Here is a 22,115-nt window from a genome sequence, read left to right on the forward strand (position 1 = left end):
TGCTTCATCTCTGGTTCACTTTCAGAACAAGCTATTCACAATCACGGAGTGGCGGGATTGCGGTGGAAACGAGCAAGCGCGACGATTGGGAGTGGCGAGGTAAACAAAGCAGGTCTGTGTATTTATGTCCCCAGTGGGGATGCGTTGTGGGGGGGGGGATGATACACGTACCAGCGGTCAGTACCCGGTTAATAACATAGAAGACAGGCTATGTCACTATGGCTTATCCTCTCCAGTCCACTCCATTGCACAGAGTAGAGGGGTGTGTTCTGCTGCACACTTTTATACTTTACAGCATAAAACCTGGATTGCTACTGTAAGGGGAGGTGTGTCAATACATTAATATGTTTTCCTTTGCAAGGGATTTAAATTTGTCCCCACTTGGTCTAAAAAGGTAAACCGAGCAATATTATTTGATACTGCTGGGCACTTTAGAGTTACTACAGATAAAACATTGCTTTGGTTAGACCATGCAACACATCTCATGCTTACGAGGAGCTAGGAGATACCCCAAGCGAGTATGGTATGGTCCAAAAGAAATGTATATTCAAGACGAATACAGAGGCGCCCAAATATCTTGAATATACTTGTATCCTCTGGTTGGATGGGTGTGATCACCCTTTTCCTATCTACGGAGAGCGACCTCTAAAGGTGGCCACACACGATACAATAAAATGATCCAATTTTACAGTAATTCGATAAAAACGATCGTATCTCTGGAAAAAAAAAATCGAAAGCTTTTTTTTCATTCCACTGAAAAATCTGATTGGATTTCCCGTTTCTTTTCGATTTAAATCGATCCGGAATGCCAGATATTTCTCTTCAATTTCTACTAAAGATTGTATGGTGTGTGTTCGATTGTTAATTTATTAATATACACACCCTAGCAATTTTCTCTGAGTTTCCCATCATTTTTATCATAATTAAGGAAAAAATTTAATATAGGTGTGTGGTACATTGGTCATATTTTTGAAATGTTACAATCAGTCAGAATAATTGATTGCAATTCTTAAATTGAACAGATATTTAAAAAATTGTATGGTGTGTGGCCACCTTTAGCCTGAGTGGGGACAGGCCTAAATTCCTCGTAAGCGAGATCAGTGGTTGCCTAGACTCGGCAGCCCACACTGGTCAGTAGCATTTCTTCATTTTGAAACAGAGACTTAAAAATAACTGTAATACACTATTGGGGCTCTCGTTTTTCTTCCTTTTGTTTCCACAAAAGAACAACTGGTTTGTTTTCTATTGTTTGTCTTAAAGAGTAACTGTCAGGCTGCAAAAGCTAATTTAAACCTCTATTCTCCTGTGTTAAACAGTTTAGAAGGAAGCCAAAAAGGCAATACTGAAGTTAAAAATCTCTCTTACTTTTGATGTGTGCTGACAGCAAGGCTCTGTATTCCCAAGCCCTTAAAAAGGACGAGAGGCCGCATACCATACAGCAAAGCATTCCGGGGCCCTCCCCTCGGCTGCTAGTGAGAAGTTACAGGCTCAAGTTACAACAGCATGTAATGCAGCCCAGCTCACAGCACTGATAAATCTCTGGGCAGAGTACACTGCAGGAGTCCACTATTGTTCCTAGCCACATGGCTAATTAATATTCACTGCACAGTAGTGTTATTCATTACAAGGTTTTTTTGTGAGTGGACTCATCAGGAAGCAGGGAGGATATGACATCACAATTGGCTTCATAGGAGACAGACAAACATGGAACCTGCCATGAGCTCTCAGGAGCATCATTCTCTGCAAATACTATATAAAAATTCTGTGAAGTACAAATGTGGACAGTGAAATGCATATGTAATGTAAGTACAGCCAATATTTAGCTACTGATATATGTGTTTATTTTCTCTGAGACCTTATACCTAACAGCTCCTCTTTAAGGAGAGGCTGGTGATAGGGGAAACCCCCTTCCACTACACCGTTGCATTTACAAACATGCTCAAAGGATACACGAGGTGACATGATGAGATAGACATGTGTATGTACAGTGCAAATCACACAAATAACTAGGCTGTATCTCTTTTTTGATTTCTCTGCCTAGAAGAGTTAAAAATCAGGTATGCAAGTGACAGTTTCCGACCGGGTCTGAACCTGGTCAGACTATAACGTAACCCTCACTTATAAGATATTATTATTATTATTATTATTATTTATTGTATTTATAAAGCGCCAACATATTACGCAGCGCTGAACATTAATTTAGGTTACAGACAATATTTAGGGGTGACATACAGCAATATGACAATACAGGAATACAAGAAAACCAGATCACACAGCACAGTATTAGTACAAGGTAATGCTTAGTCACTGGATGAAGCATGGAGATTAGGCAAGTTAGGTTCACTCAAATGCATGGCATGGGTTCACAGTAATGGAGGTGCCAGATCAGGTAGGACACAAAAGGAGGAGGACCCTGCCCAAAGGCTTACAATCTAGAGGGAGAGGTAAGGACACGAATGGTAGGGGACCAGAGTTCAGCTGTAGGTTTAGAGCACTTGTGAGGGGTAGTAGGCCAGAGTGAAAAGGTGAGTTTTGAGGGCTTTCTTGAAGATGTTGAAGGAGGGGGCTGCCCTAATGGGTGGAGGTAGGGAGTTCCATAGTGTTGGAGCAGCTCTTGAGAAGTCCTGGAGGCGTGCATGGGACTGGGTGATGCGTGGGGTGGTTAGGCGAAGTTCATTGGAAGAGCGGAGTGAGCGGCTAGGTGTGTACCTCTGAGTAAGATCGGAAATGTAGGTTGGACAGGTTTTGTGGACAGATTTGTAGGTCAGACACAGTATCTTGAATCTGATTCTGGACTGGATAGGAAGCCAGTGGAGGGATTCTAGGAGGGGATCTGCCGTGGTGGAGCGGTGGGAGCAGTGGATAATTCTGGCTGCCGCATTCATGATGGACTGCAGTGGGGCTGTTCGGGTCATAGGGAGACCAGACAGCAGGGCATTGCAGTAGTCAAGGCGGGAAATTATGAGGGCATGGATGAGGAGTTTGGTGGTGGCAGAGGTCAGGAAAGGGCGAATCTTACAGATGTTACGAAGGTGGAAGTTGCAGGACTTTGTGAGGTTTTGGATGTGGGAAGTGAAGGAGAGTGTGGAGTCCAGGGTGACACCCAGACAACGGGCTTGAGAGGTAGGGCGAATGGTAGTGTGGTTAACAGTGACATGCACATCTGGGAGGTTCGTGGATGGCCGGGGTGGGAAGATCATAAATTCCGTTTTGTCTAGATTTAGTTTCAGGAACCTAGCAGACATCCAGGTGGAGATGGCAGATATTACAACCATAAAACACTTTCCTAGCAGAAAACGGCTTCTGAGGGCAGGAGAGAGATAAAAAGGGTCAACAGTGAGTCCTATGGGAGAAAAGCGCTTTACAAATGTTATTGTATTCTATTGTAATCGTTCATAGATTTTTGCTCTGGCCATACAGTACATCAATTAATGTGTCATTGAGCAGAGATAATGAAACAGTAAAAACTTAAAAAGGAAATTTAAATATAAACTAAAACAGTGGGTTATCTAAAAAAAAAGGTCATTTTTAGGAGTAGGAGGATAGATACAATTGTGTATCTCATCAGTTTATTTTCGTGTTTCCTTTAAGACAGAGTGTTTTCCTTTAATAACTATATGTGAGAAAGGTATTTTAGTTGCCATGGCTTCAAGGAAGAATAATTCAGCATATCTAAAACCACCACAGCTGGCTGCAAGGTAACCTGGAAAGGAAATTTTTAATAACTTCGCATTTAATATTCCCGAATGATTTGTTTCTCCACAACTTGTGCAGTATAATTTTTGAGGAGAAAAGTGAAGTTAAACATTAACACAAAGCAAATGGCAATTACAATACTGAAAGTGTGGTAACCCAGAACAACCAATGAGATTTCAGTTGAGTGCTGACAAGGTAGTGAACAGAGAGCCCCAGTTGCTCAGGGCTAATTTCTTGCCGCTTATCAAGAAATTTAAAACCTGAACTAAATTGTATGCATTTATTCACTTTTATTTAATGACAAGGGTTAATAAGTCAGTCTTTTAGTCTACGCTAATGTGGCAGTCACATGCAGCCACAGCTCTACTAAACAGAGGCCAAAACACTCCTATTTGGCTGAGGAAACTCTGTTGATAACAGGACAGGACTGAAAAGTTCATAAGGGTATAATTTATTTTGGTTTACAGCTGAATGAAGCAGATTTTATGCCACACCACACTGACATTGCTGTTGTTCACATTTTAGTGTTAAAAAGTCAACCCTTAAAGGGGCACTATGGTGAAAAATTTAAAATGTGTGCAAACAGACAAATAAGAAGTATGTTTTTTTTTTCCAGAGTAAAATTAGCCATAAATTACTTTTCTCCTATGTTGCTGTCACTTACAGTACATAGTATAAATCTGACAGAAGCGACAGGTTTTGGGCTAGTCCATCTCTTCATAGGGGATTCTCAGCATGGCCTTTATTCTTTATAAACATATTCCCTAAAAAAGGATTTAACCTCCCTGGCGGTAAGCCCGAGCTGAGCTCGGGCTATGCCACGCAGGAGGATTTCTCAGGCCCTGCTGGGCCGATTTGCTCACTTTTTTTTTTTGCAACACGCAGCTAGCACTTTGCTAGCTGCGTGTGCATTCTGTCACTTCTGTCAGATTTCTACTACCTACTGTAAGTGACAGCAACATAGGAGAAAAGTAATTTATGGCTCATTTTACTCTGGAAAAAAACGTACTTCTTATTTGTATATGTTTGCACAGATTTAAAATGTTTCGCCATAGTGCCCCTTTAAACTGAAAATAAAAATATGGAGACTCCAGTAAAGTTCTATTTACCATTAGTATTACACATGCACATACACATGCACATGTCTCATAAGTTTATCTTCACCCCAGGTCCGCTTCAACACAGTTTTTTTATGTATTAACATAACAAACACAGATTTTGTTTTTTTAACTACAAAAAAGTCGCCCTCAATCATTTTCCTGTTACTAGACTATGCCCACAGCCACCAATAACACCGCCTTTTCAATAATTTTGACTACTTTTTTTGTCCCTAATTAGATTGGCTTAGACCTAATTTCTTCCCAGAAAGGCAAATATGTCCCCTAAAAGGTGCTTTCATAACTTCAGTGAAAAGATAACATCACAGATTCATCATCATTTAGACCCTTCAGTCCTGGATTTTATACTACAAGGGTCCTTATTCACTGAGGGTGCATAAGGTAGTAAAAAGGACTGTACTGTGCAACAAGTCTGAGAAGGAGAACAGATTCTGAATGAATAAAAAACAACCTTTATACAGCAATAAAACTGCTAAGCATACATATATACTCTGTCCAGCGCTGACGAAGATGTCAGCGCTAAATACATACTGTGTAATAATAATAATAATAAAATGAACATTCATATCACATTGTGTTATTCTTAAAAACTTACTAACAGTGGTCCATTTTCTTTACACACATGTACTTAAAGAGGAACTTTACCAAGGATTGAAGGGGGCTCTGTATGGCTGATATTGTGGTGAAACCCCTCCCACAGTGTGATGTCATGACCATGCTCCTGACAGTTTGCTGAACCACATTGCATTGTGGGAAATAATGGATTTTTCCAACTGCCACGCAAGCAATATCTCCCTCTGTACATAGAAGTTTCAGTATTGAACATTCCGTACAGATCACCTGGCAGGACTAAAGATGTCATCACCTGTGATACATTTCAGAATTTAAATCAAATATTGTACAAAATAAGCGATTTTATTCATTATGTTATTTTCACTACTGTTCCCCTTTGAAGTAAAATCACACTCCAACCAACATAAACAAGTAAACAAGTAATCAGCGTTGCCCGATTCTTTTTTGCAAATTAAAGTGAACTTGAAGAAACCTTAAAAACCCTAATGGCCCATACTCACGGGCTACAAATGTCGCTGCAACACGCGGCGCGCGCGTGTTGCAGCGACAGGTCGCCCGTGAGTATGCGGCGTTGCACTGGCGCGCACCCCGAACCGTCGCTCGTCGCCGGGCGATTGAACCGCTCAATTGCCTGGCGACAGTCGCCACCGCAACTTCGCCAGAACTGTCGCTAGTCCGCGTGAGTACGCGGACTAGCGACAGCAACAAGATAAGAAATGCATTGGGCTTCCGGTGGGGGGAGGAGCAACAGCGACAGCTTCCGCCGCATCAGTTGCCAGGTCCCTCCGCCGTGTGTATGCGGAGGGACCTGGCGACGAGCTGTCGCCGGCCTATCGCGCACACGCTCACGTGTGCTGGCGACAGGCCAAAAAGTTGCCAGTGAGTATGGGGCATTAGATACTCCCCTATGTAGATGGAAGGATCATATACAGCCTTCCCAATCCTCTCTCTGTGCTCTCATTCCACTGCTGTCCCCTCCGTTGACATTTTTTGACCTGCAGGTTGAATAACTCTTCAGGAATTCTCATTCAGTCTTCCGAAGTACTTGCGTCCCCAAAAACAAGGGGATCTGTGCTGAGCGCGCATGGGTCCGGGTGTCCGCATGCGCAGTATGGATGTGCCTGTCTCCAGAAGCACTCAGGGTTATTACCTTAAGCCTCCTTCCAGCAAACAAGGAGCGATTCTCTCCTCTTGCCCTGAGCCCCTTCGCATCCAATCACTATGATCCCTGCACTCTGATTGGTCCAGTAGGCTGCCTGTCACTTGACAAGCAGCCTATTGGGCCAATCAGAGTGTATGAATCACGTCCTTTATAGTGATTGGACACAAAGGAGTGAAGGGCGGGAGGAGAGGAGCGGTCCTTATTTGCTGGAAGTAAATAGCGTTCGCTATGCTACACTACCTGCAGCATAGCGTGCGGTCCTGTGTATACGTGCGCTACACGGCTAATAGCGCACATAGGGCTCGATTCACTAAAGTGCGATAACTGAGTGGTTGATTGACTAAAGGAACTAGCGCGAGTAATCTCCTGTTACTCTCTCTATTTCCACAGCATGCTTTATATGTAATGCGTTGCGCACTATGGGCTCGGTTCTCTAAAGTGCGATAACTGCTATCACGGCAGTTATCACGCGAGATGCCGCAAGCAAAGATTAGCGCGCGAACAGCGGTACTTCACGTGTTAAGCGAAGGTTTGCGCGCGATCACGAGCGCTTTTCACGTGAAAAGCACATGTGATCGCGCACAAACCTTCGCTTTCTCACGCGAAGTAACGCTGTTCGCGCGCTAATCTTTGCGTGCGGCAGCTCGCGTGATAACTGCCGTGATAGCAGTTATCACACTTTAGAGAACCGAGCCCATAGTGCGCAACGCATTACATATAAAGCATGCTGTGGAAATAGAGAGAGTAACAGGAGATTACTCGCGCTAGTTCCTTTAGTCAATCAACCACTCTGTCTTTTGAGCTATAAAACAAAGCAGAAATAGTGACCTGTTGAAATTCCCTGCAGTATCTCACAAGCTGTCGTTCACTGTTTTGGGCTGTTTAAAGCTGGCCACTAACCGTCCAATTTCTAGTGAAAAATCGTTCGAGCGATCAGAAATTCTGATCGGATTGGTTGTAAATAATCTCCATTGGTGGACACAATCGATTATGAACGAGTGAAAAAAATGTCGCCCGAATGAATTTTCGTCGTACGAAAATTTGGATTTTCTTGGTGGTCGTGATAGATCGGAAGTAATGATTGGTTAGTTGATGGTGTAGTGAACAATTTTTCGTCCGATCAGAATTTCTGATCGTTCAAACGATTTTTTGCTAGAAATTGGACCGTTAGTGGCCACCTTAAGTGCTTCAGAAAACAGGATTGCATTTGACCAAGTTGGGTGGAATAGCTCAGAGAAGCTCTTTTGCATAGATAACTGAAGTTTTTTTTAACTCTTCCTGTATTGGAAAACAATATAAGACTTTTTTGTGTGCTACTAATGTTCTATGCTGTGTTCCTTTTTTTTTCCCTCTGCCTGAAAGAGCTAAATATCAGGTATATCCAGTTCGGCCTTTCTGGACGAGCTTTCTCGTCCAGAAAGGCACTGCTGCTTTCCCTGCGTGGTGCGCGCGATCGGGCGCGCGCACCCGCCACCTGCCGCTAGCCCATCGATCAATGAATGGGAATATAATTCCCATTCACAGATCTAACTTCCCCGCAGAAATACCGACGCTTTCTATCCAGAGAGCGTGGTATTTCTGCCCCCAGGAAACATCTCCCCTGCATTTAAAGTGACTCTGTAACAAAAATTAGAACGTTTTTTCTACCATCCTACAAGTTCCTAAACCTATTCTAATCTGTTCTGGCTCACTGCAGCACTTTGTACTATCACCGTCTCTGTAATAAATCAATGTATCTTTCCCCTGTCAGACTTGTCGGCCTGTGTCTGGAAGGCTGCCAACTCTTCTGTGCTGGTCTGTTCCTCTATGCACACTCCAGTGTGTGTTTTATTTACATAAGCCAGCAGCTTCTCTGCTATCTTATCAGTGATAGAAGAGAGCTGGATAAAAATCCTCCTCTGTTAGGCTGTGAAAGTAGCTGGCTGACACATACTGAGGAATTACAAACACAGGCACATTCAAAGCTGTCTGCAGGAAGCCTGTAATGTTCAGTGCATGAGAGAAGAAGGGGACAGAAGGTAAACACACAAATGATCTTTTGAGATTCAAAAGGACAGCTGTATACAGCCTGCTTGTGTATGGATGTATTTTCTATGTGTGGACATATTGTACATCAATCTACTTCCTGTTTTGGTGGCCATTTTGTTTGTTTATAAACAAACTTTTTAAAACTGTTTTTGACTACTTTTAATGCGACGGGGAGCGGCGAAATTGTGACAGAGGGTAATAGGAGATGTCCCCTAACACACTGGTATGTTTACTTTTGTGCGATTTTAACAATACAGATTCTCTTTAAGTTCCTGGATGCGAGATCGTTCGCATCCAGGACTTTTTTCACTTTGGCCATCTTGTGGCCAAATAGTAAACTGCACCAACATACATTTTAAAATAAACAATTATACTATTTTACATTTAAAATAGCCAGTTTCCCTCCCACACCAAAAATTACCCACATACATTTTTTATTTAAAAAAATAAATAAATAAAATACAATAAAAAAACAACAACAACATAAATAGTTACCCAAGGGTCTTAACTTTTTAAATATGTATGTCAAGAGAGTATGTTATTATATTATTTAAAATTATAAGCTTATAAATAGTGATGGACGCAAATTGAAAAAAATGCACCTTTATTTCTAAATGAAATATCGGCACCATAAATTGTGATAGGGACATCGTTTAAACGGTGTAATAATAATCGGGACAGATGACGACAGCAAGGGGGTTGCTGAGCTGGGCTCCTACACCAGGTATTACACCTGGTTTGCCGGTGCACAATCCCTCTGTGAGTCACCACTTCACAATGTAAATATATACTATATTGAATGAAGGAGGCACTCAAATGGCGTATAAACTTGCGTTTATCAAATCAGTAGCAAAACACGACATGTGTCGGGGAAATCCCCTTCCTCAGGTGTAATAATAATCGGGACAGATGGGCAAATAAAATACATAGGTTTTAATTACGGTGGCGTATATTAATTTCAAACTATAATGGCAAAAAACTGAGAAATAATGAATTTTTTTTCATTTCTTTCTTAATCTTCCTGTTAAAATGGATTTAGAAAAAAAAAATACTTAGCAAAATGTACTACCCAAAGAAAGCCTAATTAGTGGCGGAAAAAACAAGATATAGATCAATTCATTGTGATAAGTAGCAATAAAGTTATAGGCGAATGAATGGGAGGTGAACGTTGCTCGGATGCATGAGATTTTCGGCACTGCGATACTGAACCGGATATAAGTGGCTGACTCAGTCCTGACTCAGACAGGAAGTGACTACAGTGTGACCCTCACTGATAAGAAATTCCAAATATAAAACACTTTTCTAGCAGAAAATGGCTTCTGAGAGCGAGAAAGAGATAAAAAGGGGAATTTCTTATTAGTGAGGGTTACACTGTTGTCACTTCCTGTCTGAGTCAGGACTGAGTCAGCCACTTACATACCTGATATTTAACTTTTTCAAGCAGAGAAAGAAAAAAAGGAACACAGCATAGTTATTTGTGTGCTTGGCACTGTACATACCCATGTCTATCTCATCATGTCACATGTCACTTCAGGTATCCTTTAACCTTTCAATATTCCAGTGGTTTCTATATTGTAATGGTTCTAAATGGACATTAGGTAAAATTTGATTGACCCACATTACTAAACTAACATTGCAGTTCTCTGTTGCGTTCAGAAACGAGCAAGAAAAATAAATCTATCAAACACAATTATAATGATTCAAAGGAAACCTGTAATGACTTAAAGAGGAACTCCAGTGAAAATAATGTAATAAAAAAAGTGCTTCATTTTTACCATAATTATGTATAAATGATTTAGTCAGTGTTTGCTCATTGGAAAATCTTTCCTCTCCCAGATTCACATTCTGACATGTATTACATGGTGACATTGTTACTGTGGGCATGTTATGTAGCTGTTTCTAGCTGTTCTGGCTGTTAGAGACAGCTGTAAACAGCTATTTCCTGTCTGTGAACATTGTTACATTGTGGCAGTTTGCCAGGAGTACCGCGGTATTCAGAGCCTCTGGTGGGAGTGGTTTCAGCACAAAATCAGTCACACAGCGCCCCTTGATGGTCTGTTTGTGAAAAGCATTCTATTTCTCATGTAAAAGGGGGTATCAGCTACTGATTGGGATAAAGTTCAATTCTTGGTTGGAGTTTCTCTTTAACCTCCTTGGCGGTAACCCCGTGTGTGACACGGGGTAAGCCGCCGGAGGGTGCCGCTCAGGCCCTGCTGGGCCGATTTTCATAATTTTTGTTTTGCTGGACGCAGCTAGCACTTTGCTAGCTGCGCCAGCACTCTGATCGCCGCCGGCCCCTGCCCGATCGCCGCTATCTGCTGCGGCGCGGGCCCCCCCCCCCCCTCCAGACCCCAGCGCTGCCTGGCCAATCAGTGCCAGGCAGCGCCGAGGGGTGGCCCGGGACTCCCAATGACGTCCCGACGTCAGTGACGTCGGTGACGTCATCCCGCCATGGCGACGGGGGAAGCCCTCCAGGAAATCCCGTTCTATGAACGGGATTTCCTGATCGGAGATCGCCGAAGGCGATCGAAGCGGGCGGGGGGATGCCGCTCAGCAGCGGCTATCATGTAGCGAGCCCTCGGCTCGCTACATGATTAAAATTTTTTTTTTTTTTTTTTAAAACTGCTGCGCTCCCTCCTGGCGGTATTTTTCATACCGCCAAGGAGGTTAAAGAAGAAAAAAAAAAAGAATTTCACTTTCCTGCAGCCAGCCCCCTGCAGCCTCCCTGTGCCCGTGCTGACTCTGAACGATCCTCCTGTCCCCCGCTGTGGCTACGTTTTGTTATCGCCAATTTGCTAAAAGTTGACAGCCACTGTGCCCCCGAAGAGTCCTGTGCAGGCGCAGTATGAGAAAACCTCAGACTGCGCTTGCACAAGCTGCTCCCGGGGAGGGGAACGCGAATGAGGATGTGGATGACCAGAGCTGCACAAGGGCCATCGACTTACGATAATGAAACTTAGACGCAGGCGGGCACCGAAGGATCGTTCAGAGACGGAGCGGGTACAGGGTGGCTGCAGGGGGCTGGCAGAAGCCCCAGGTAAGTGAAACTTTTTTTAAGAAAAAAAACTTTTTTTAAAGTCATTACAGGTTTCTTTTAAAGAACTTATGAGGTGAAAAGTTAAAAAAAAAGTTCAGTACCTCTGTCTAATTTGAATCCACGGAGGACGCCATCCGCACCCTCCGTTTACTTCCGCCGGGTCCCCGCTCTGTTACCGGCCCTCTGTCCTCAAGTAAAATAGCCGTCAGAGCTTGACGCGGCTGCGCAGTCCGCATAGACACGAGTGCGGCTGCGCAGTTCTAGGGCTCCTCCCACCGCGTTCTCGCTACAGGCTGTCTCCTGCGCGTAGATCGGGGGAGGCCCTAGAGCTGCGCAGCCGCACTCGTGTCTATGCAGACTGCGCAGCTGCAGCAAGCTCCAGTGGCTATTTTTCTTGAGGAATGATTGCCCGACCCGGGCTGTGGGGTTGGGAACCCACCGGGAGCAGGTAACAGAGCAGGGACTAGGCGGAAGTAAACGGAGGGCATAGATGGCATCCTCCGTGGATTCAAAATAGACGCAGGTACTGAACTTTTTTTACTTTTCACCTCGTAGGTTTTTTAAAGGACAACCGAGGTGACATGTGACATGATGAGATAGACGTGTATGTACAGTGCAAAGTGCACAAATAACTATGCTGTGTTCCTTTTTTTCTTCCTCTGCTTGAAAGAGTTAAACATTAGGCTTGCAAGTGACAGTTTCAGTCTGGGTCAGGACCAGGTCAGACTATAGCACGACCCTCACTGATAAGTAATTACAGCCATAAAACTCTTTCCTGTTAGTAAATGGCTTCTGAGAGGAGGAAAGAGATAAAAAAAAAGTTAATAGTTCCTAGATCTAAGCTCTGGCATATTGCAATGAAGGTGTCATTGCTCGTAGACAATTAAACCGTAAAAACTAGATTTAAATATAAAATAAAACTGTGAGATATCTAAAAAAAAGTCATTTTTAGGAGAAGGAGGATAGATACGATTGTTTATCTCATCACTTTTTTTTCACTTCAGATGTCCTTTAAACCCGCAGGCAGTGTAGTTCTATGTATCATACAAAACTGCCTGAACTAAAATCTCTAGGCATGGCAGGCTCAATTGCAGAGGCATGGCTTGAGAAGGACAGATGAATGCTGCACTGAGAGCAATTACCTCATCCTGATTCTGTAGATGGCGTACATGTTCTGCATAAATAAGAAGCCGGGTTATGCATACCAACAGCTTAAGTGCCACATACTTGTAAAAATAAGACATAGAATCGAACTCTCGTGTTAGTTATGCAACTACTTGTTGTAGTGATCACAGTTCCAGTAATAGTTAATACAGCATTTCACCAATCTACAAATCTATAGTCTCAATTCCCCCCCTCTCTGCCTGTTTTCTCCATATACGACATTGGTACATTTCAATCTGCATGTTTTAATATTTTATCAGCTTTATTAACATTCAGTCAACTAACAGCAATAATGAGCTCTCAGAGTTTACTAATAATTACAATAATACAGTAATCAAATGTTTTGTTCTTAGATCATTTTTGGAAATCTGGTACAGTAGAAATTATTCAGATAGGCTTCTTGGCAATATTCTTCTGTGGACTATTAAAACACAGAGCAAGTAGAGATGATGTTTGCCTGCTGTGAATGCCTATGTAATGCTAGATTTAGGAAAATGCCAATGATTTCTATAGAGCTACTAAAAGGTAATATTATTATTATTATTTAGTATTTATATAGCGCCAATATCTTCCACAGCGCTGTACAGAGTATATTGTCTTGTCACTTAAAGAGAAACCTTAACCAAAAATTGAACTTCATCCCAATTAGTAGCGGATACCCCCTTTCCCATGAGAAATCTTTTCCTTTTCACAAACGGAGCATCAGGGGGCGCTGTATGGCTGATATTGTGGTGAAACTCCTCTCACAGTGTGATGTCAGGACCATGGTGCTGACATCACACTGTGGGAGCCTTCTTGCATTGTGAGAAATAACAGTTGTTTACAACTGCCAAAAAAGCAAGCAGCATCTCCTTGCACTGACATCACTTGCCAGCAGTAAAAATGTCACCATGCGATAAATGTCAGAATGTAATCAGGGAGAGGAAAGATTTTACAATGGGCAAACACTGACTAAATCATTTATACATCATTATTGTAAAAATGAATCACTTTCTTATTACATTATTTTCACTGGAGTCAGAGGCGGGACAAGGTCCTCCAGCACCCAAGGCTGAGACACCAAAGTGCGCCCCTCCACCCCTCCCACCCCAGCTGTCACTCACTGATTGCTATTAGGCTAAGAGGCGCCACAGGGCCCATAACCTCCCCAACACCTTAATATCTAGTTATTTGGCGTGCAGTCACTGCTATGTATCCCCTTTTCTTATTTCTTTCTGCTTCATACACAATTATGAATGACAGCTGAATGAATTGTGCGCCCCCTCCTACACTGCGCCCTGAGGCTGGAGCCTCTCCAGCCTATGCCTCGGCCCGGCCCTGACTGGAGTTCCTATTTAACTGTTCCTCAGAGGGGCTCACAATCTAATTCCTACCAAAGTCATATGTCTATGTATGTATTGTGCAGTGTATGTATCATAGTCTAGAGCCAATTTTAAGGGGAAGCCAATTAACTTATCTGTATGTTTTTTGGGATTAGGGAGTAAAGTGGAGTGCCCGGAGGAAACCCATGCAGACACGGGGAGAACATACAAACTCTGTGTAGATAGTGCCTTGACTGGGATTTAAACCGGGAACCCAGCGCTGCAAGGAAAAACTGCTAACCACTACGCCACCATGCTACTAATATTCTTTAATTGCTCACAATGATCAGATCTGATTATAAAATAGATACAAAAGAAGAAAAAAGAAAGAAAAAGCAAATAAGGATGGTGCATGCTTGCTGCAAACGACGTTCTGCTCGTTGCCTTAAAGCATTAAGTTAGCAGTCGATTTCTCAATGATCAGAAATCAATCAAGTGGTAATCAATTCTCTATTGGTCTGTTCACTCCAACTTCATTAGACTTCAGTAGAAATGTGTTAACTAATCAGCAACTAAATAGAGTTATCTTGTTTGACATAAGTTCACTGCTTTAGACAGCTGTCAGCAGACCACACTGTGCTGTAAATTCTTGTAATGCTTTGAGCTCTCTCTACTGAGCAGAACATATAAAAAATGAAAGCAGAAGTGCTTATTGTCTCACACTGCCTCCTAGTGACAAATGGCCATAAATACACATTACAGAAGTACTAATTAGAAGCAGGGAAATTGAACACATATAAAAAATGGGGTAAAATAAATTTGCCTGGAGCACTTGCGAGCCTCAAAATAAATTGGCTGCTAAAGGGTTAATGGTAAATTTCAATCGGCAGCGCTGTACCCCCCTCAATGCTGTACAATACTATTCAGATATTGATTATCACCCGCTCCTGCCCCCTGCATGTCCAACACAAATCCAATCACAGTATCCTAAATCGATTAAAAGTTGGCAAATAGGCATGTGCTGGGCAATACAACTCTACTGTAGCAGATTTTATCAAAGTGGTTCGATTGGCTGAAAAAATGGATACATGTATGGCTAACATTGGGCGTTCTTTAAAGCAGCGTTTTTCAACCGCTGTGCCGCGGCACACTAGTGTGCCGCGGCATGTTGCCTGGTGTGCCGTACAGGTCTGGCCTCTCGCCAGACCTGTTCCTACTGTAGGGGCGCAGGAGGGGGGAAGCAGCGCTAGAAGGAGGGGCAGTGGGGCAGCGGTGGGGAGGGGGGAAATACCCCCCCCCTCACTCACCTGGGACCCCTCCTTCTGCCTCTCTCCCCCTCCATTTAGCGGTGGTAAGTGCGGGCTCTGCAGCGGGGAGGCATGCGGAGAATTACTCACCACTTCCGTGTTCCAAGCGCCGGCAGCGTCATGTCGTCAGATCTCCGCCTTCAATGCCGCCCACTGTGCTTCCTGATTAGCGGAAGCACAGTGGGCGGCATTGAAGGCGGAGATCTGTGACGACATGACGCTGCCGGCGCTTGGAACGTGGAAGTGGTGAGTAATTCTGCGCATGTCTCTCTCCTCGCCGCTGAGACCGCACTTACCACCGCTAAATGGAGGGGGAGAGAGGCAGAAGGAGGGGTCCCAGGTGAGGGAGGGGGGGATATTTCCCCCCTCCCCACCGCTGCCTCCACTGCCCCTCATAGCGCTGCTTCCCCCCTCCTGGGCATCTATACTGGGGGGAACTGTACTACCTATAATGGGGGCAACTAAACTAGCTATACTGGGGGCAACTAAACTAGCTATACTGGGGGCAACTAAACTACCTACACTGGGGGCAACTAAACTACCTACACTGGGGGCAACTAAGCTAGCTATACTGGGGGCAACTATACTAGGCACTATACTGGGGCACTACCTACCTATACTGGGCACTATGCTAGCTATACTGGGACACTATACTAGCTATACTGGGCACTATACTAGCTATCTGGGCACTATACTAGCTATCTGGGCACTATACTAGCTATCCTGGGCACTATACTGGCTATACTGGGCACTATACTGGCTATACTGGGGCACTACCTACCCATACTGAGCACTATACAGGGGCACCACCTATCCATACTGGGACTATACTAGCTATACTGGGGCACTATACTGGGGCACTATACTGGGGTAACTATACTAACCATACTGGGGCAACTAAACTCCCTGTACTGGGGCAACTAAACTCCCTATACTGGGGCAACTATGCTAGCTATGCAGCCCCCCCCCCCCCGTTCCCTGGAGAAAAATATGGTCAGAAAGTGTTCCCGGGCCGGAAAAGGTTGGGAACCACTGCTTTAAAGGATACCCAAGGGTGTACTTTAACGAAAAATAAATACATTTATAAATAAAATTAGACTTTGATCAATGATATACTATACTTGAATTACTAAATTCGTTTTTTTTTTCTATAGAATATAGGATTAAGGGCCCTTTTCCACCTGCAATCGCTAGCGTTCATGCTGAACGCTAGCGATTGCTGAATCGCAAAACCGGCGATTCCCCCGACGTTTGCGGCCGCGATTTTGCTATGCTATGCACTGCATAGCAAAATCGCGGCAATTATCGCTCCGCCGCGCGTTCGCGTTCCCGACAAAAGCGAATTGCGGTAGTGGAAATGACCTACCGCGATTCCTATGTTAAAAAGCAAACCGTAGCGATTGTAAAATCGCTAGCGGTTTGCGGTTTTGCGATTCAGCCAGCGCAAACGCGCTGGTGGAAAAGGGCCCTTACTCTGCCAAAAAAGAGACAGGAACAGTCTGTACACTCCCACATAGGGTTTGCAGATAATATCAACACTTCAACAGAAATAGGCTAATGAGTTTAGAATCTGTTTAACTCTGTAGCAGCCGTGGGGAAAGCTTCAAAGAGCATTATTCACGCAGAAATCAGCCCAGCTTACATTTATTATATGCAGAGTATACTGTGTATGTTGGGGGTGACAGGGGTGGGTCATAAGAGGGGAAAAGGAAATACAGTAAGTGCATTTTATTATGGAACAGGGGGCGTTTATAAATGATTTTAAAGGACAGTCCATCTACTCATGGGGGATTCTCAGGGTTTTTATTTGTTATCAAAAGCTTTTCCTGAACAGCAGTTGCAAAGTCTAACTGACAAAACAGTGTGCACGTCAGTAGGGAGGCTGGCTGGTATCTTACTATTATGGCAGCTGAACTGCTGTTCAGGAAATGCTGTTGAAAACAAAGAATACCCTGAGAACCCCCATGAAGAGACGGACTAGTTCAAAGCCTGTTGGCTCTGTCTGATTTCAACTGCCTACTTTTTTAAAGGAGAACTGTAGTGAGAGGTATATGGAGGCTGCCATATTTGTTTCCATTTAAGCAATACCAGTTGCCTGTCAGTAATGCTAATCCTTTACCTCTAATACTTTCAGCCATTGGCCCTGAACAAGCATGTAGCAGATCAGGTGTTTCTGACAATTTTGACAGATATGACAAGATTAGCTGCATGCTTGTTTCTGGTGTGATTCACACTACTGCAGCCAAATAGACCAGCAGGGCTGCCAGGCAAATGGTATTGCTTAAAAGGAATGAAATATGTCTGCCTCCATATACTTCTCACTACAGTTCTCCTTTAAAGGGGAACTGAAGAGAGAGGTATATGGAGGCTGTCATGTTTATTTCTTTTTAATCAATACCAGTTGCCTGGCAGCCCTGCTGGTCTATTTCTCTGCAGTAGTATCTGATTAAAACCAGAAACAAGCATGCAGCTAGTCTTGTCAGATCAGACTTATAAGTCTGAACCACTGAAACACCTGATCTGCTGCATGCTTGTTCAGGGGCTATGGCTAATAGTATTAGAGGCAGAGGATCAGCAGGACTGCCAGGCAACTGGTATTGTCTAAAAGGAAATAAACATGACAGCCTCCATATCTCTCTCTCTTCAGTTCCCCTTTAACTGGAGTGGTCCTTTAAATATATTAAAATTACACTAAGGGCTCATTGTCACTGAAGCATTTCCTGCGCAATTTCTGCTTTCAAACGGCGATCGCTGGTGCATTGAATAAGCACTATTGCAATGTAAAGTGGCAGTGATCTCAATGTAGAAAACACAGTGCATGCATTGCTTTTTAGCGATTGCACAGAAACTGCTTTCAATGTTAAAGAATCACAAAATGCAATCACTCCAAAACCGCTTTCCTATACAATGAAAAATCGAAGGAAAATGGTTTTGCAAGACGCTAGCGATTTTGATAGCATTTTTGCAATTCCCAGTGTGAATGGGCCCAAACATTTTTTAAAAATGGGCACTTTCTATAGTACCAAATAAGAGCCACAAAGACTCACCATAACATCCAAAGATAATCTGCACAGAATGTTTGGCACCTACGGGCAAAGATGTTTGTTTTACTATGTGATCTGCCACACTGTGTAAATCTTGCCATACAATACTCAATGTGGTCAAACGATAGATCTCTCTCAGACCAGAGAGAGATCTTTGCACTATTCGATTCAATGAAAGCGCTATGTGCCGTCAATTGATATCGTCTATCCCATGACCAATTTTGGACAAAAATAGTTCTAACAAGTTGTCATGTAGGGGCATCGAATCAGCCAGAAATCAGCAGGAAAAACAGATAAATGTATGGCCACCTTATCACTTTAAATAATGGGCACTAAGCACAGTGGCCTATAGGAACCATAACGACCATCCACAACATCCAGAGATAATCTGCACAGACTGTATGGCACCTATAGGCAGATGTCCGTTTACTACATGATATGCCACATTACATAAGGCTAGCCATACACTGCTCGATGTGGCCAAACTATAGATTCCCGCCACATCTATCGGTTCGAATCCGTGCACACACTGCACATAGATTTCTAATAGACTTTAGGGTAAAACCTATACAAAAAAAAAATCAATGCACCCCCTGAGATGCACTTGTCAATGCAGGGCTATTGGCCGTTGATCTGGTGGCTGCCGATATCTTCTGTCTGATACGACCGACCAATGCAATCAATTTCGGGCAAAAATCGATCTAATGGGCCAGCAGGTAGGAAATCAAATCGGCCAGCCCATTGTATTGTCAAAGTAGCATACATGTATGCTAGTATAACCTAACCTGTCATTGCTCTCACACAGGACCCTCCTCTGCTGGGCATCTAATAACCCCCTTGGTGAGCAACTAATTACTGCTCAGAGGGAAACTAACCCCCCCTCCCTTGGTGGGCATCTATTGATCAGTAGATGTATGCTGCTCTAATAAGTATGTTACGATGACAGGGAGCTAATAACGCCCCTATAGGGAATTAATAACCCCCCCCCCCCCCTCAAGTGGGCAACTAATCCCCCCCCCCCCCAGGGAACTAATAACCCCCCCTGGAAGGAACTAATACCACCACCTCCGCCTGTGGGCAGCAACTAATAACCTGTAAATGTATGCTGCTTTGGTAAGTATGCTAGGATGTTGGATCACCGGAAATAGACATGAAACAATTGATAAGCGTCTGGCCACCTTATCACTTTAAATTAATAGGCACTTAAATAATGGGCATTATGCAGAGTGGCAAATAAGCACCATAATGACCCAGCACAGCATCCAGGGATAATCTGCACAGACTGTATGGCACCTGTGGGCAGATGCTCACTTTACTATGTGCTCTGTCACACTGTGTAAATCTGAATGGATGGTAATAAGATGGACAAGCAGCCATGGATCCTATGGAAGCTCAGCATGCAATGGGCAGCAGTGGCAGACAGTCCCCTTCCTACATGGAGCATGCCAGGCACAGCTGGGCACGTTGCATGGCACCACCATGCAGTCCCTGCTCTCCCCTACAAGCAGTTGTAGCTGCAGCCAGGATCAGTGAGCAGAGCAGGCAAGATGGCGGTATGGAGCAGAGGGGGAGAGGGGAGGCCAGGATGGGAGCCCAGCAGCAGCAGGTTGCAGCATGCAATAGACGAGCGCGGCTCTTACCTGCTGCACCGGCTGCGCGGCCCCCCTGGAGACGCAGTGCGCTGAGTACAGACAGTCCCTCAGGCACCTGGGGATGCCCAGCCCCAGAGAATGGCAAGGAGGAGGAGGAGGAGGGGGTCTGCTGCTAGCTAGGCACCGGAGCGGGCAGACACGGGGAGGAGGAGGCGGCTGCGCCACTGGGAAGAGGGGAGGGAGGGAGACTGGCTGCTTACATGAGGAGGAGGAAGGGCAGACCTCTCACTACTACAAGGAGGGAGAGGGGAGAGAAGCAGGCTGAGTGTAGGGAAGCCAGACACAATAAAGGAGACAGCTGTGTCCATTGGAGGAGCAGGGGGGGATGCAGACCACCCTGAGCAATAAGCAGGCAATATGTCTCATCCAGGTACACACAGGATACTCAGGGGCTGCTCTGGGGATTTGCTCCTGAATCAGCCTGAGATGGTGCTGTTCTGGAATTTGAGGTTAAAAAAAATAAGATCTACTTATCTGGGGCTTCCTCCAGCCCCTGGCAGCCGATCAGTCCCTCGCAGCAGCTCTGTTGACCCCGCTGTTGCAGATGCCAACCTCACTGTTCAATAAATTGAATTACCAATGCTCTACTCAGTAGCGTAGCTGCAGACCTTCAGGCCCTGATGCGGAATTTGGACCCGCCACCCCTATATTAAATAATTTGCCCTCACCCCAATATAGTAGCCAGATGTGCCCCACTCGGTCACATCCGTATGGTTGCCAGGTGTAGGTGCCTCCAGGTGTTAGGTAGCCAGGAATAGGTGCGCCCGGTATAGGTAGCTAGGAATAGGTGCCCCAGTATAGGTAGCCAGGAATAGGTGCCCCAGTATAGGTAGCCAGGGATAGATGCCCCAGTATAGGGATACAGGCATAGGTGCCCCCAGTATAGCTAGCCAGGTATAGGTGTCCCAGTATAGGTAGCAAGGAATAGGTAGCCAGGCAGAGGGGGTCGCACAAGCTGGGGCTGAAGGGGTAATCAGATGCTTATGCACTGCATGAACTTATGTGGCATAGTCCACTACCCTCTAGTGATGGGAATTCCGGCTCTTCTCGGAGAATCGGCTCTTCTGAATCGGCTCCCATTAAAGAGCCGGCTCTTACGGCTCTGAATAGACTCCACTCAGAATCGGCGTAAAAGCCCTGCCCCCGTCTCCATGACAACTCCAGACTGCTTCTCTGACTGGGGCAATTCCTACTGCTCTGTTCCGCCCCATACACTCCTACAAGCTGCAAGAGGAGGACTACATCTCCCAGCATGCCTCAGCGCCCTTTATTACACAGCAAATCAGAGCTGTGTGGGGCGGCTGAGGCATCGGCTCTTTCAAAACTGAGAACCGGCTCTTGTCGTTCACCGCAAAGAGCCGGCTCTTAGAGCCGGTGTGGTGTCTGATTTAGCTACTTCGTCGCGAACGACCCATCACTACTACCCTCATGGAAGTTCATGGTAAATCTCCCAAGATAGTTACCTCTGACTCGCCCAAATGTATAGGCAGAGGCTCCAGCACAGGGTCAACAGTGTTTACCCACATTTGTTCACTGTCGTGTCATAGCCATTTCTTGCTGCCTGCATCGGTTCCTGTTAGTAGCTCTCTCCTCCAAATATATATATATATATGTTTCCTTCAGAGGTCAGATAGTCCTTCTCTGTGCCTGTTCTGGCATACTTGTAGCTGCTCTTCTTGACCAGATACTTTACATCAGTAACTCTAGGATTTACTATACTGATAAAACAAAATCTGCTACTGGGTATTTAAAGCGGATCCGAGATGAAAAACTAACTATAACAAGTAACTTGTCTATATATCTTATCTAAAGTTTAGATTGTTTACACAGGAAATCTAGCTGCAAACAGCTTTAATAGAAAATGATTATTTCTTCCTGTGATACAATGACAGCAGCCATGTTGTTTGCAAACATTACACAGAGGCAGGCTTATCTGCATCTTGAGCACTCAGCCTGTGAAAAAAAAAACTAATCCCCCTGCTCCTCCCCTCTGCCTCTGAAATATCTGGCTAATAATACCTCCCCCTCCTTCT

The 22,115-nt window shown here is 44.4% G+C and overlaps 1 protein-coding gene across 4 annotated transcripts in view; it reads right to left on the bottom strand.

Moving 5' to 3' along the window:
• The window catches only part of MSANTD4 (Myb/SANT DNA binding domain containing 4 with coiled-coils), a 59,036-nt gene extending 37,773 nt beyond the window's left edge, over positions 1 to 21,263 (bottom strand). The window contains exon 1 of one of the 4 annotated variants that reach the window (XM_068264963.1): positions 21,102 to 21,263. The gene's annotated coding sequence lies outside the window, so the exon portion shown is untranslated. The other 3 variants (XM_068264964.1, XM_068264961.1, XM_068264965.1) reach the window with 3 other exon arrangements.
• Between the last annotated feature and the right edge of the window lie 852 nt (positions 21,264 to 22,115).

The sequence above is a fragment of the Hyperolius riggenbachi genome, chromosome 2 (genome assembly GCF_040937935.1).
Source record: "Hyperolius riggenbachi isolate aHypRig1 chromosome 2, aHypRig1.pri, whole genome shotgun sequence".
Lineage (NCBI taxonomy): Eukaryota > Metazoa > Chordata > Amphibia > Anura > Hyperoliidae > Hyperolius > Hyperolius riggenbachi.